This window comes from Lissotriton helveticus, chromosome 7, assembly GCF_964261635.1.
Source record: "Lissotriton helveticus chromosome 7, aLisHel1.1, whole genome shotgun sequence".
NCBI classification, from domain to species: Eukaryota; Metazoa; Chordata; class Amphibia; order Caudata; family Salamandridae; genus Lissotriton; species Lissotriton helveticus.
This window is the reverse complement of record NC_136068.1, coordinates 351,905,360-351,922,708: the sequence shown is the minus strand read 5'-3', so window position 1 is coordinate 351,922,708 and position 17,349 is coordinate 351,905,360.

The window sequence follows — 17,349 nt, the reverse complement described above, 5'->3', positions numbered from 1 at the left end:
GGGTGAGGGCGATGCAGGATTTTGACAAGGATATGAGAGCCGGCGGGACGGAGCTCTCTAGAGTGCGTCCGCCATGTTCGCCGCTCCGGCCACGCCCCATGGGCTTCTTTTTTACTTTTCTAATTCACTTGTGGTGGGCACTATCATTTTGTTGCCTGGGCCAATTTTCTGTTCCAGTCCAACCAACACTGTTGCAAGGGGTACCAAAGATAAGCCAGGAGTTAGCCAGAGTAGCTCAGTCTATTTCTGTAAAGTTCTCCAAGCTGCAGTGCATCCTCAGTTTCAATGTGCATAGACACCTATGGGTCTAGATTTACTAGGAGTTGGGTAACTCACCTCTGCATGAAAACCAGCAGCACTGCCTTATGCGAATGGCAAAAAAAACTGGGTAGCCCGAAATTATAAAGAGTGTACATTGATGATGTCATCAGCCATGCTAGTGCAAAAAATGCTGCAAAGTAGAGTCAGTGGCAGTGGCGGCCAGCATGGATCGGGGGGTGGGGGAGAGGGTGTAAAAAAGAATAAAGAAAAAGTACCTCCTCACTGCATCTCTCCTCTATCGTCCCTCGCTCCTGCCAGAAAAGGAAGCACACTTAGGCTCCCCTAAGCCAATCACAGTGCTGCAATAAAGCGTTGTGATTGGTCTGAGGGCCGTGGTTCGGCACTCAGACAGGCAGTGGGAGCCTGGGCATGTTCTCCACCAAGACGGCTGGCCAAACATTCATGTACACTTACAGAGTGCCACCACTCCTCCCCCTGCTCCTCTGTCATTAGAGCAACCCTGCACCACCAGCAAAGCTGCTGTAGCAGGACAAAATAAAATGATAATAACTTCAAGTTATTATAATTTTATTTTTCCTTTATTTCACTGCTGTAAAGCAGTAGGGCAATGCTCCTCTGCCTCAGCGGAGGAGTCGCCACTGGTCAGTGGGAACTTGCGTAATATTTTGTACTCAACGTACAGCCTCCATTTCGTTTTTTTGCATGATTACAACGTCCCAAGGTTGACACCAAAATGTGTAATTAAGCAAAAAATTTCTACTACATGTGTGAATATTAAGCAATTCTACTCTGGGTCGCTAGCCACAACTGTCGAGCCTCGTCTAGCTGCAAGGAGGCATAAGACTGCTGCGTCAGCAGAAGTTGTCGTACCTCTTCCTCACTCCCGCCAGCGCTACATCTGTGTTCCTGATCCCTAACGTGGTTCGCCGCCTTAGCTAGGTCTTCCCTGCGCGTTCTGCAGGCGGCAGCGCACCAAGCAACATCCACCCCGCGAAGTGTGGGTTTCAGCGCCTCCCAGAGGGTCATGGCATTGATGTCGGGGTGTTCATTCTCACTCCAGTAGTGAGCAATAGCTTCCCTCATGTGAGACTGATACGGTTCTTGCTGTAAGTGCCATGTGGAGAGGCGCCATCGAAACGGCTGCCTTCTCCTGTCGAGAAGGAGGTCAAGTACCACCGGAGAGTGGTCCGACAGACCACGCGGCAGTATCGCCGTGGCATCCACCCTTCCGACCCTGGCGTGGGGGACAAATAGGTAATCAATCCTAGAGAAGGACTTGTGTACTGCTGAGACGTATGTATATTCATGGTGTTGGGCATGTTGGTGCCTCCACGTGTCAACCCATCCCATACCACTCACCATGCCATTGAGTTTAGTATGTGTGTCCGGTGGCATCCCCCCCCACAGCCTATGTCTGTCCATCCGTGCATTCATCATATCGTTCTAGTCTCTGCCTATGACTGCCATAACATTAGGGATTTCTGCCCAGACACCAAACAACTTTTCTATAAGAGCACCCTGCAGCACGGCGGAGCGTAAACACTTCCAAAGACTATCGGCTTAGTGCCTATCTTGCCCTGAATGAACACATATCTGCCCTGGGTATCAGTCCACTGAGTCTCATGAGCATAGGACAGCCTGCGGTGCACCAGCATAGCCACCCCCCGGGACCCCCTCACAAACCCCGCATGAAACTCCTGCTGGTAACCATATCGCTGTAGGCTAAGGGTCTTTGAACCCATGAGGTGGGTCTCCTGCAGCAGCAACACATCAGCTCTCTCCCTTTTCCCCTGTCGCAGGACCGCCCCTTTTTTAATCCTGTCCAGCATCCCCCATACATTCCAACTCATAACACGCATGGCTGCCCTCTGTAGGCCTGATTCAGAAGCTTCAACCGCCATTCATGGATAGAAGATTGGATATCCCGCATGTTAGAGGCCACACACACCCATATCGCGTCAATAGGACCCAGTAAAACACTGTGCAGACTTCCCCATTCCCCTTCCTAGGTCCCCCGCCCCACCCCCACCCCAACAACATCCCCTCCCCACCAACGCCCCTGTTCAGATGCGCAACTACCCGACCACACCCAACCCCATACCTCACAAACATTGAAGTACCTGTCGCGGAATAGGGTATCGCCAGCCCCCAACGGGAGGCCGGGTACCTACTATGCCAATGGATCCCCACCCAACAACCCCTTCAAATTCTACTTACCCCCTACCCAACTAAGCTAAGAACTCCGTGGGTACGTCCGCCCTCATTCAGGCATCCCCCAACCCACATCACCCCCTTACACATAAATTATGATGTAAGCAATCAAGCTGATAGTCATAGTTAGAAACTTCGCCATCAAAGCAACCATGTTCCATTAGGAAAGCCTCGAGCCCCATGTCAAGGATACGTGAAGTGTCCTGGGGCCTCAGGACGCCGACGCCGGGTTGTCTGCCTCGCCAGTTGTTTCGGTCGCCTCAGTTTGGGAGGGTTGGCTCTTCTGGGGTCGTGATCGCCAGTTACTCCTGCTACGTGACCTCCGGGGAGTCCTCGGGGGCCGGCACGAAGAAGATGAGTCAGAGTCACGACCCGGAGGGGTATGCACCCTGATGCGAACTGTTTCATCTGTCCAAGCAAAGACCTCCTCCGGCGAATTGAAGAACTGTGTCCGGGACTGGAAGACCACTCGGAGGCGGGCCGGGTACAGCAAGGCATATTGAATTTTTAGTTCTCGTAGACGCGCCTTTGCCGCCGTGAAGGATTGTCGTTGTTGTTGCACCAACCTGGTATAGTCAGGGAATATGAGGATCCTGTGATTGTCATACATTAAGGGTTCTTTTGCGCGTACCTGTCGCAGAATAACATCCCGGTCGTGGTAATTGAGCAGCTTGGCTATCACCGGCCTAGGGCATGCACCTATAGGTGGCTTCGGGAGAAGTTCTCGGTGCGCCCTCTCAACCACAAAGCAACGCGACAGGGACTCCGGGGGGAGCCACCCCTCCAACCAACGGGTCAGGAACGCCGCCATATCGTCTTTCTCGCTGTCCTCCGGAAATCCCACGAATCTGAGGTTGTTTCTCCTGGCTCGTCCTTTGGCGTCCTCAACCCTGAGCGCAAGGCCCTTCTGAATCCCCTCCAAGGCCGCCATTTTCTTTTTAAGGATCACCACATTTTTTTCAACCCCCGTGATTCTGGTCTCGGTTTCAGTGATGCGGGCCACCGCATTGCGAAGATCCTGTCTGAGTAGGGTGACATCAGCCCCCACAGCCCCAATTTTGGCATCAAACATATCTCTGGATTGCGTTATTGCGGCCATGAGGCCCGAATTGTCCGGACCTGGTCCCTGCGAGCCTCCCGCGGCCCCGGCCCCGCCACTCGGCCCCGTGAACTTATCGATCGGGCCTTGTTTCGCAGCGTTGCCACTATTGCCGCCTCTAGTCATGGTGGGCACCTGCACGATGATACGGTGCAGGTCAGTAGCAGGGGCACAGGATGAGCGTTCCTTCCACCCCGGTATTGGGCCCTCAGAAGACGCCCCCCGTCTCCTCAGACGCCACAGAGGTATAATCAAGTCCCTCAGGGGGTTACAGTCACAGCGCTGCCACGGCGACCCCCATCCCCCGGTACAGGCACCAGGCCGCAGAGACTCGCTTCCTTCGTCGCTGATGCACTACTAGGGGGCGGAAGCTCCAGTTTTCGGCCAACCGCACACTCCGTCTGACCGCTGAACGTCTCTGGCCAGCGACTCAGGACAGGCCCGCTAATCACCTCCACGCTCAGGACCCGCAGGCCCCTCTTCGGCTACCGGGCCTCCGCCTGGGAGGGGGGGGGAGGGGAGGACAGTCTGTGAAGTCCGGGGGGGGCCCAAGGATAGAGCACCCCACCACACCCGGGTCACCAGGCTCCCGCGGTCCGATCAGGCCGCCGAATGGGAGCAGTCCCAGCCGAGGGTGCTACCCCTCCCCCCGCAGCGTCTCCCGCTTGGAATGGCGGCTTACCCGGCCTCCGACGTCGCAGGTCTTAGGACAGCGCCGGGAACCTCTTTAACAGCCGTTCGCCAATCACCAGGCGGCCCCAGGTCCGTCTATCGCCAGGTATGGGGTCTGGCGCACTCCGCTCCGCAGCGCGCCACGTCAGCTCACTTCCGGCCGGGCGCGGGCAAACTCGAGGTCCCGGCTTCTCTCTGGCGGCACAGGCCTCCCGGTCGTGGGACGCCGAAGTCCGGGGCACCCACTGCTACGCCGCCAAAATCGCCACCGGAGCCTCCGCTGTGTCCCCAGTAGTCAGGCTCTCCACCAGGGTTGACGTGGGTGAGGGCGATGCAGGATTTTGACAAGGATATGAGAGCCGGCGGGACGGAGCTCTCTAGAGTGCGTCCGCCATGTTCGCCGCTCCGGCCACGCCCCATGGGCTTCTTTTTTACTTTTCTAATTCACTTGTGGTGGGCACTTTCATTTTGTTGCCTGGGCCAATTTTCTGTTCCAGTCCAACCAACACTGTTGCAAGGGGTACCAAAGATAAGCCAGGAGTTAGCCAGAGTAGCTCAGTATATTTCTGTAAAGTTCTCCAAGCTGCAGTGCATCCTCAGTTTCAATGTGCATAGACACCTATGGGTCTAGATTTACTAGGAGTTGGGTAACTCACCTCTGCATGAAAACCAGCAGCACTGCCTTATGCGAATGGCAAAAAAAACTGGGTAGCCCGAAATTATAAAGAGTGTACATTGATGATGTCATCAGCCATGCTAGTGCAAAAAATGCTGCAAAGTAGAGTCAGTGGCAGTGGCGGCCAGCATGGATCGGGGGGTGGGGGAGAGGGTGTAAAAAAGAATAAAGAAAAAGTACCTCCTCACTGCATCTCTCCTCTATCGTCCCTCGCTCCTGCCAGAAAAGGAAGCACACTTAGGCTCCCCTAAGCCAATCACAGTGCTGCAATAAAGCGTTGTGATTGGTCTGAGGGCCGTGGTTCGGCACTCAGACAGGCAGTGGGAGCCTGGGCATGTTCTCCACCAAGACGGCTGGCCAAACATTCATGTACACTTACAGAGTGCCACCACTCCTCCCCCTGCTCCTCTGTCATTAGAGCAACCCTGCACCACCAGCAAAGCTGCTGTAGCAGGACAAAATAAAATGATAATAACTTCAAGTTATTATAATTTTATTTTTCCTTTATTTCACTGCTGTAAAGCAGTAGGGCAATGCTCCTCTGCCTCAGCGGAGGAGTCGCCACTGGTCAGTGGGAACTTGCGTAATATTTTGTACTCAACGTACAGCCTCCATTTCGTTTTTTTGCATGATTACAACGTCCCAAGGTTGACACCAAAATGTGTAATTAAGCAGAAATGTTCTACTACATGTGTGAATATTAAGCAATATTGTGCTTGCCAATTGATTGCACCTAGTTTTGTTTGGGACTAGAAATTCACACAAAGCCTCTAAATGTTATTCAGTAGATCTGGCTTTATCCGAAATCGTAGGGGTAGTTGCATTGCTATCACAACCCCATTTGACCCCTTTTTGCAAAAATTATCAATGGGTTGCCCTTGTATCAAGTTTTTGGAGGAAATAATGTTTTGTGCCAGAAAGTTGAATGTTTTTGATGGTTTGAGCTGTTTTGCATTGTGTGCAAAAGAAACTATTGATGGACAGAATGCTGGACAATGCAAATATTCACCCCCAGTCACAAGGATCTGGGTTTAATCCATCATTCTTTCCAGTAGTGAAACAAGCATCCTGGAACCGGTTTCAGGGCATCACCCTTCATCAGCCAGGCTAGCTTGAATACAGTGGTTTAGTGAGCACGGGACCCACGTCTGGTTATACCCTTCCCACTTAGGGTGACATATGCAAATGAAACAATTGATGTACGGAATGCTGGACAATGCAAACATTCACCCCCAGTCACAAGGATCTGGGTTTAATCCATCATTCTTTTGCTCACCACACCACCCCAGCTTGGACCCAGCCATATGCAAATCAGTCTTGACCCTGTTCCTTATGGGAACTGTCCAGCCCGAACTGCCAAGCCAATGTAATAAACTGTCGAAGTTCATAAATCAGGTCAACATGTTTCACACCCTTTTGGTCCATAATAGATCCACGGCATTTCTTCAGGACCAAAATATATACAAATGAGAGCCCTGCCCTCGTTCAAGGTGGGTGTTTACAGTATAGTTCTATGTAATCTGAGGTGGTGGCTCATTAGATCAATAGTATCTATACCATTCTCACTCTAGTACTATTGATCTAATCCGTCACCACCTCGAATTACATAAAACTATACTCTAAACACCCACTTTGAACAAGGGCAGTGTTCTCCCTGTATATATTTTGGTCCTGAAGAAATGCTGTGGATCCATTAAGGACCGATAGGGCATGAAACATATCGACCTGATTTATGAAACTTCGACAGTTCATTACATTATACACACCAGATAGTGGCGCTTCCTAACCTCTAACGGGGCCCATGGGGCATTGCAGCGTCGGCCACAAGAGGAGTAAAAAGCCCGACGATGAAGCATGACACCTATATGGGTGTGTGACGGCAACACTTCCAAATAAAGAAGATCTCCCTCAAAGCCATCTAGTACAACCATTTTTTCCTCCCAAGGATAGTTTAGGCATGACGCGATTTCAGGCTAATCCTATCCTTATCAATAGTGTTGAATTGCAAGAGGGAGGCCATAGTGCACCTAGGTTCAACCTCAGTATTTATCACCTAAAGGCAATCAGTATGAAGGAGCAGCAGGTATGAGGTATGAGCCAGACGATAACTTCTTCCAAGTGCCAGCACTCTCTCTCAACTCATCTGAAAGATTCCATCTTTCGTGGGAGCTATTCACTACTCTGCTTTCCATCACACTCACAATACAATAAGTCCATGCCACTCAGACAGCATAGAACCCTTAGTCCATCCAAAGCTCTAAAGCTGGCTTCTCCAACGAGTTGCCCCTGAGCTACTGGTAGCTCTCCAGCTACTTGTAAGTAGCTCTCCTGTGTGCAGCCTACTGAATTAGAAGCCTTTGCTCGGCAGAATTAGTGTATGTATTCCAGTATTGTAACCAGTGTATTAGAGACAAAAATGTGTGTATTTCAGGACCTCAAAGGCTGAAGTGTGGAGAAAAATGGCTACATTTCCAAAATATATTTGAAGTGGATATTTGAGTGATAAATCATGGGGCGTAGGAGAGACTTATAACTAATATTAGTGCCTTGGTGCCAGGGGCATTGCAGCTTTGGCTTGTATCAAATACCCATGGAGAGGCTTTACACATTGACAAAGCTTTGTGTACATTGCTGCTGGTGACCATGCCAGATGCACTGAGGTGATTACTGCCGATAATCTCGCATAGGGTAGCCGCAAATATTATTGCGCCTTATGTGGCTACTTTTACACCTCCAATATTATTAGCAGCTTGGGTTGGTTTTCATTGGCTATAAGTAGCTCTTATTACAGAAAAGGTTGGAGATCCCTTCTCTAAAGAGTCCCTGTGTGAGTAGCTCACCCAGTATGCATTTTTGTCTGCTTTCCGATATTGTAGGCTTGTGTGCCCATTCTACTATAAAGTCAGAACTACAGGTACCAGAATGCAAAACCCTGGACTGGATGATCAAAACATGCTTGGAAGAGGACAACTTGAGAGCTATCTTCTCAAGCTGCATTGTTCCCACATTCTCACACTAGACTAGAGTCTACCCAGAGCTTCCATGCACACCTGATGGCTAGACCAATCCTTCTCTGGACAGTCGTATTCCATAGGCAGTCTCAGTGTCTTCACCCACCCTTCCTTTTAGGATACTGCAAGGGGGCACCGCCCATTGTATTTTAACATGTTTTAAAAATGTCATCCAGTCCAGAAGGTGTGTATAAACGCTTTTTACCGCCTCACAAAAGAGCCCTGGAAGTGGTAGCTGAACAGGGCATTCAAGAGCACACCAGCAACATGTACCTAACAGATAACACGCACTGCAACAATTATGCCTGTTATTCAGGGTCACTGGAAATAAGTGGCAGCGGAAGACTAGCTTATGCAGCTCGAAAAGAGAAATTATGCGTCAAGCAAAGGAAACTCAGCCTGTTATGCAACTGAAGGGAGATTATGTTACACGTGGAGACACATTACGTTTAGCTAACCTAATGCACATTGACAAAAAAGGGATCCCCGTACTAAATTCTTTTCATGCATTAATAACATTAGACTAGAAAAGATGTGTGGTACTATCTCAGAATCGAAATTTTCACATGTAACTGGGGGATGGCTGACAGTAATCACATTTACCGCTAGTATTATGTAGAGGGCTGTTACCACCAGCCATTAGCTGTTTGGTGTTATTCGATGTGCTTCCTGTGTAGAGGAAAGTATTTCCAGTTTGTGTTGAATGGAATGTGTGGGTGAACCACACATTTGTCGCGTTTCATAACACTTCCTCGGTTACCTTAACATGTCCTTTCATGTGACTTCACGTTACATCATAAAAATGCCACAGAGAATCCAGTTACTCCTGGCAATGAGTGATTCACTCTGAGGGCGGAGCCACTTTTATAATTTATATTTGGAGGCTCATTATGTGCCTGTTCCAAAACATAAATACAACTCATCCAGCTGGACAACGAGCACAAGCTGGGAGACAGCGACAGCATCACAGCACAGGTACTGTACAATTCATATTACCCTTTACACTTCCATTCTAATAGAATATGTCAGTAACCCAGAAAGGGGGGTAACTATCAGCAGGTGCAGGGGCAGCGGGGCCAATGACTCGAATGGGCTGGTTTTATGACCTAACCGGGTAGAAAAGGGGGCATTTTCCTTCTTTGTATTAGGGTATGTGACATCTTTCTGTGCACAGAACATACACTGATATCAAAGGTGCGATATTGTTGAGAGCCTGGCTTTTAAATAAATATACACCTCCTAAAATGCCTCTAAAAATCCAACAATAGATGAAATATGGTGACCAAAAAAACTAATAATTGACTCCCACAGTGGACCTGTAGCACAGGGTATACAGAGCCATAGGTTCTGAATTAAGAGGGTAGGGCTATTCCTGTGGAGACATTGAGTCTACAGGCATTAACTTTACACAGGAAATATATACTTCCCTTCACTCTTAAAGGTGTGCTTCCAATTTCTGGATGGGTCTGGAGTTCGATGTGTTTTTGCTGAACTAGACGTGTAGAAACATCTCTTTGCACGGTCCTGCTGTGTCACTATTGAACTTGTCCTAGTCAGGAGCAGAAGCGACCTAGGCCTGAGTGAACATGTGGTGAGCGGTGATACAGAAAAGCATTGGCAGTAGAGAATGGTGTAGAATTCTGTTTAGATTTAGGAAACAATTATGGCAATTTCAAGTCTCATATTTATGAAGATTGGTGGTTTTACAAATGTGTCCTATTTAGGTTTCATAATGATAATGTTGTGCTGAATTTTCTATTTTTTCGTTGTAGTAATTTGTGAGTGTACATTTACAAAAATTAAAAAAACATCTTATGACAAAGAGCTCACCCTCGGTATGACCAACGAAGGCAACTTTGAATCGAGCAAGATTGCTAGTGTAGTGCACAATACCTCACTGCATTATGCACTCTATGATTTGTAGATCATTTATTACTTTATATTTGTAAAAGAATGATACCACTTCAATGTTCTCTAATAAGCAGGATATTGACAAGTATAAGTTATAACTACTACTCAAAAATGTTGTGAAAGCACTTCTAAATTCTATTGCTAACTCAAACTGCGAATACAACTTTGCAAATGTATTGAGAAAAAATAAACATCTGTTTTACCATGGCAGCGCAAAACACAACTACAACCAGTCTAACATTTCTGAGAATGTCTAGAGTATACAAAAATGAATAAGGCGTCCTAAATATATGACTTTCATAAAAAGGTAAATATGTCCTACAGCAAGTAAAATTATAAAACAATACCAAGGTGTTGTGAATAGAGATTACACCCACACCTACCTAACCTGTGACATTGATTGCTTTGTAGCATTAATAACTCTACTTTATGTACGTTGTTTATGCAAATTAGTTGGCATACAAATGATGCAAAACATAGATATTGCAGCTCAGCAATTAATACCATACTCAAAGAGCCATTGTTTCAATTTCGCAGTTTAAATTTCGTTATCGATGTTTGTTTCAGTCAGTGTCAGAATACATTTCAGAATTTGTCCCGTTAAAATAGATCAGGAATTTGAGACCACATATCAAATACCTTAAGACTAATCAACACAAGTTTAGCATTAATTATGATTCTCACTAATCTGCTGACAAAAAACACTACTTGTTGGTTTTAATCTTGATCATCCATTCCAGGACTCAATATTTGACAGTTATTTTGACAGTATTCCATCATTTATAGCCCAAGAAGTACTTGGGATGGCTTTCCTCTCAGATGTGCTAGCCAATCGTCCATTGTCATTATGGATGAAAATGTGGATGAAGAAGGGAGCCCACCTAAGTAAAGAAATTCTGAGATTTTCTTTGCCTTGATTATTCTAATCATATTTGCTGGTTAAAGTATATCAGAGAAAGTCTTTCCAGCATGGGAAGGGCTGATCTATTTGAGAATCCAGAGGGAATATGTAGAAAGGATTTAAACTGGGTAAAGGAGAACTTCTTCAAGATACCCACATAGGGGAGGAGCTACGCTGTGAAGCAAGATGGCCGCATAAGCTCCCGGCTCCTCCGACCTCCGCCGGCGGCTCGGATATCCTGCTTTCTATCCTTTCCTCACGCCGGACTCCTGTGCATATGAAGTGCTCCTGACTCCTGCGGTGCAATCCCGGAATCTCCAACTTACCGGGTGACGAAGATATGTCGTGTTTTCTTTTCGGCCTACTTCAGGGCTGAAGCCGGGGCCTCGATTTCTAGCCCATCCGGGTTAGAGTTGATCAACATCGGCTGTGGGACCAGGGTTGCGTCCGGTCTTCCAAACTCGGATCATACTTGCATTTCCGATTGGCTACTCAGTAACCGGCTTACGCTAAGGACACGGTACAGTGACGCAAGTGCACATCGGTAGACGCGGTCGGGGGTCCGATGCCCGGAGACCCTGCTGGAGGGGCCGGGGTTGACGGGCTTGGGCCCCGCGAGCGGCGAAGGTGTCGATATTGCCAGTTTTGAGAGCGCCCACTGTTGTCATCGGCTCCGTGTGTGCCTGGTGCCTCGGAGTTGTCCTCTCCGGGGTTCGAGTCCTGCTTCGTCGCTTCGCGAGAGGAGATGGAGGGGACGGACGGCACACCAACGTTGCGGTTCGTAATGGCCGCCATTGGGGCGCTCCACTCTCAAATCACCGTCATGTACCATCAGTTGTCTGTAACGCTGGACAACGTCTGTCTGAGACCGGACGACGACACTCCGACATGCTATCAGCAAACTGTGGTTCCCGTGGAGTACTCTGCCTACCTTTTTGAGGTCCCCATGCAGAAGCCTGATTCAGCCCGCTTTGATGACTCTGGCTTCATAGATAGCGCACCTATGATCATCGTCAGCTTTCCCTGCTCGAACCCTGCTCGGGGGAACATCGTTGCTAAAGGGTTTGATCGCCACAAACAGTTCTTCAGTGGCTATCGGAGAGGCTTGCCATTCTTCTTTACTCTTCCTTGCCGGTTTTGTAGATGTCGCGAACTTATATCCTGTCTTCGATCCGATTTCATTGACTTGAACTTTTGTGAACGCTTCAATTTCCTCATGGTGACTGTGGCCTGGGCGACAAGGGCTCTCGTAAAGAACCGTACTGGCCAGGGTTGACTTTGACTTTTAGGGTTTGCTAATTTACGTGATATGTGCCGGGATTGTACCTTATAGTGTAATGGGAGTCGGGTGGTTTTGTTGATGTCCTCCCCAGGCTGGGGTTTAATACTTTGCTTCAAACAGTGGATAATACGTCTTGGGGAGGTCGCTGATGGCGGGGGGTATGGGAGCCCGGGAGTGTGTTTTTTGTTCTCCTCCTCCGCTTTTCTTTTCCTTCCTTTAGGGCGAGTTTCGGGGCGACAGGCACGCTGTTAGTAGGGTAGGCCGTAGCCATTACAGGAGTGCAGGGTGGGGGGATACGGGGGGGGTTTGTTATTTTAGTTTGTTTTGTTCTATGGCCCCTTTCTTTTCCTTTCTTTCTTTTCAGGGTGGTTGGCTGTTTATCCTTCAGTTACTTCTTACTCTATTGGGCATCTATACTAGCTTTTACTTATTGTCTCCTAAGAGTGGGTTTTCTGGATGGTACTCGCACTAGATCGCTCGCTAATTGATTATCCTTTACTCCTTGTCTGCCTCTGCTAGACGTTGCGTCACTACGGCTATATTATTCGTTACCTTCTATTGACTGCAGTGCGAGTACATCCCCCCATCTCTAATTGCTCCTTTTTATATGGTGTGACGCCTCTTATAGTAATGCCACTACTGCTTCTTCAAAAAAGAAAAAAAGAAACCTCTGTATTATCCTGTTTATTGATATCGCATTCTACCATACGCTGTAACTTGCATCACAGCTGGTGCCAGGGCTGTTGACTGATAAGCAAATTTCCTATTTGATTTGCTGAGTTTATGGCCGGCCCCTGTGGTTGTAGGCCTGTGCTTGTAATGCTTTTGAATGCTTCAATAAAGGAAAAAAGAAAAAAAAGATACCCACATAGGCCAGGGAAGAAGAGGAGTTGAGGAAGCTCAGTGTTTGTAGGTAGTCCCTGTTGAAGACCATGCCGTTCACTGAACCCTATCTCTTATGGTTCAAAAGTGCCCACAATCGCTTTTTACTGACTCAATTTCATCTGGAGCTTTTTCATTTTATCTTAGCTCATCCCTGTGGTGCATATAGAGAGCAGTGTCTCTTACCCTGTGGCTGCGACGGAAAGTCTCCACAGGATCTGATTAACTTTTTAATGTTTTGTAGTTGTTATGAAGTCCCAATAAAGTATTTTATTATTCCTTTTCTTAAGAAGGTCTGCTTTAGGCAGGTTAGACCAGCTTTTATCTTTTTACAACTGCTTTCAAGCAACTCTGTATTATACACTCTTAGGTTTTTGAGGGATGCATTTAAATTTAAGGTCCAACTGTGATACATTTTTATGGTTAATCTGGGTTACTGTGGTAATATAAAATTATTTTTATTCTGGATCCATCAAAAGTGTTTGCTGTTTAACTCCGTATTATGTATTGTTTGTGTTAAATTATTTGATGGAGTTTAAGGTGTTCTTTGACTTTTATAGTTTTCTTGTAAAAACCGAATAAAGTTGATGATGACAGTTATTTTGAATTTGGTGGTAAGAAACGGTTGTTACTATGCCACTCTATTTATAGGGCATTGAAGCACACCGTGTGTAAAGATATTGGTATAACCAATTAATTCTTTCTACTGAAAGTATAGCCTTCATATCCAATAACGTGTTCTGACCATATCTGGTATGAATAATTCCAAAAGCTTTGTCTGTCATTTTAAATTTCTTAAGTATCCTTCCATCCCACGACCAACCTTGTGTAAAAGGTAACTTTGATCCTCCTAAGATATCTTCCAGCATTCACCCTGGAGTAGACTTTACACTCAAACCATGGTCCAATATGCTAACCTTGGAACCATGTGGAACATATTTACCAGCCTACCAGAAACACATCAATGCCACTCTAGTGGTCGACTGTGCGCTACAGTAGTGAGAATTAATGATCATGACAACAATAGTTTTCTTCTATGCAATGTTGTTACTTGAGCAGAGTTAGGGATGTCTGTATTGCGATTTGTTTATAAACATTTGGTAATAGTTTGCTGTGGCCAAAAGCCATAGTAATGGGTCCTCATAAATGAATCCTCTCCTCTTAATATGGATCAATGTCACCTTACTCAATACACCTTCATCATGAAACACACATTTTCAATCCTAACTCTGAGATCTAAGTTCCAGAAGTATTTCTTGTGCCCGGGTATTATTATTCTGAAATAAACCCTACACGGCCCTCAAGATTTTACCCTCCAATATGTAGGATCAGTGGCATAGCCAGCATTTGTGCCTTACATGGCGGTCACTGCTTTTGCCACTCGTGGTGGCCGCATGTCAAGAGCGGGAGGGTGGAGGCCGCTGCCCCCAAAACCTGTGATACTGGGGCGGACCGCCCCTGACCCCCGCCCCCCCCTTGCTACGCCACTGTGTATGATCCAACATATGGCAATTTTAAAATGTGCAATATACAAATGCCACTTGCAATACAGTCTATGCGGTTTACACAAATACCGCAAGCAGTACATAACAAATAGCAGCAGTGCAAGGGTCAGTCATGGTGGCACACATTAGTTGTTATATTTAATAACATTGTAGGGGGGCACTTGCATGGCACAATGCTACACAAAATGGAGCGTCTATTTACTAAGCACTAAAAAAGCCTGCGAACACATGGCAAATGTGCGCTACACCTCACATTCACCTTTGCAAGCATCAGTAAATGTATCACTATATCTTTCAAGCTGTGAGTATTCCTCGTATATCTATGGAAATACATCACTGACTCAATGCTCATATGTTGCATTTGTTTCTACTGTCATACACATGAGCAACCAGAAGAACCATATATGTTCCATTTGTGCCAGTTGTGCCATAATGTTCAATAGTTTTATTTCACTCTCTCTCGTGAGACATTTTGAGGTCGAGCCTACCAGACAGCGCTGGCTGTCTGGTGGTAAACGCCCCATTGTCAGCTTACCAAGATCTTACAGCGTGCTGACAACCTGCCCATTGTTTGCCATTGCTTGGCTTCATTGCCATGAACCATTTGCTTGCTTCTCATTCAATGTCTTGTCCATTTTGTGATTGTCTCTCTCTCTGAAGCATAGTCTCTTTACTAGTGCCCTTCCACTGCTCACTTACAGGGAACTATTTTCTTTGTTTTTCTTAAGTGGGTTTTTTCCAGCTGTCTCTCTCACATGCTTCTCTCTACCCCCTCCCCTATACTGATCCCCCCATCTATTTCCTTTTCTTCACCCCATACTGCTCCATCTTATTTATTTTGTCCTTTGGCTCTCCGGTAATGCATATGTTTTCCAGGTGTCTCCCTTGTGTGCTTCTCTCATCCCTCTCTCTCCATGCTGCTCTCTTGTCTTGTGTGCTTCTCTCCTTCTGCTCTGCTCTCTCACAACCATATACTTCTTTTCCCCACCTCCCCTCCTTGTTGCTCTCTCTTGCACATGTGCTTCTGTGGTGCTCTTTCTGTCTCTCTCTCTCTCTCTCTCTCGGTTTTATGCTTCTATGTTCCATCCTCTGTGTTCTACTTTTCCCCTACCTGCCCTCACCCCTGCAATGCAGCACCTGCAGTCCTTTTTCTTTTAATTGGCACGTTTGTGCTAATAGTGTAGTTATCCAAGTCGCAAAAACACAATTTTACAAAAGAGGGTCTAGGGGACAGTTTTTAACGACCCTGTAATCTCCACGCCCCAAATTGAATACATGAGAAACGCACAGGGAGATTACCGGTCAACTTAACGTAAACTATACAAGTACCCAGAAAGAAGAGAACACCACGCAATCACGAATCGAGTGGCACCTGGCTAGGAAGAAAATCCCATCAGCCCACCACGCTGGCGGAGCATCATCATCTGGGAAATGGTGGTAGAAAATCTGTGCAGCCAAACCAGAAGTTGGATAACTGTGCAGCACTAGATTTCAAACCAATGGTTGGCCCAGCCAAAAGTGATCTCAAAAGGTGGTGCTGATAGTGTGCAGTGCAAAGTGAATGTGAGAATAAAAAATGACTACAAGGGCAAAAATTATGTTTAATTGGGATTGTCCTGGTGTCAAGATTAAAAGCAGCCTGATAGTTTGAAAATATGACTATCTTCTGGCAATAGGTGAAAGGTCAACATGTTTCAGCCGTATAGGTAATAATGCCCGGCTTTCATCAGGACCTAAAGAGTAATACGCTACTGCAATGGTTTATACAATATATCTATGAAAAATCAAAAGCATTACTTAGATAAAGAATTTATGCAACAGTGGTTATCAACCACCCTACCAGAACCTGGTGTGCACCAAAGTAAGATCAATTCCAGGTTGGTTTAAATGCAGTCTTCTTTCCTGTAATGATAGAATCAATTATTTTGTGTTGCTCACTAGTGAAACTAAATCTACTAAGCCATCGTATAGTTTACTAGCTGTCTTCAAGAGTAATTATCTTGTTTAGACAAAAATGCCCAATAAGTGACTAAGCATTGTGTTTGCTTGAAACCCGAACTTAATTCAATGCAAATGTACTCACCCAGCTTTGTGTGGGAGTATGCCTCACCTCACCCGGCAACTGCTCGGTGAATGAGGCCCCCTCTATTTATGGATAAAAAAAAGGAACACTAATGAAAAATAAATCCCAATGTGTCCTTTATGATACAACAATTTTTGCCATATCTGCAACCTTCATTGTTAATACGACTTTGACAATGGACTAGAGGGCTAGAAGAAGCATGGCCAGCATTAAAATGTATAGTGTGTTCATAAAGTTCAATGGAGCCCAGATCCTAAAAATAGCATGGACTTAAATAAAGAACATATATGAGAGACAGGGCTTACACTGTATTCCCAGACAGACTGGATCAAGTATAGAGTGTTACATCCATATGTGCTGACTATATAACCCCTAAGTTAAAGCTCAGATGCAGATCTCTTATGTAAGGACCACAGAGAGCAACGATGGCAACCTGACCCACCTGTCCGTCTGTACCTCCAGCCGTAGACCGAGCCGAAGGGGAGGTTTCAAAACGGCAGGTTAGCTCTCTTTAAATACCGCTCCCAATTGGTTAATTGCCGTTTCTAAACTCGATGCTAATTAGCCCGTGAACATCGCGCCTGCGCATAGTTGCGTGACTAAGCCACTAACCTGTAGGCTGGTGCTGAGTCTAGTATTTTACGAGCATGCTCATATATTGAAACACTAACCATCCCATTGTGCGCATGTGCGCCAATCAAGGCGCTGGTGCGGTTGATGGCGCATGCTCGCGAAACAGGACACTAGTACTGCTGGTGGCGCATGCGCGTTGTATGGTCCCAAGCGCTCACAGTACTCTGCTGAGTCAGAGAAAACAAATTGCAGAGATCTAAG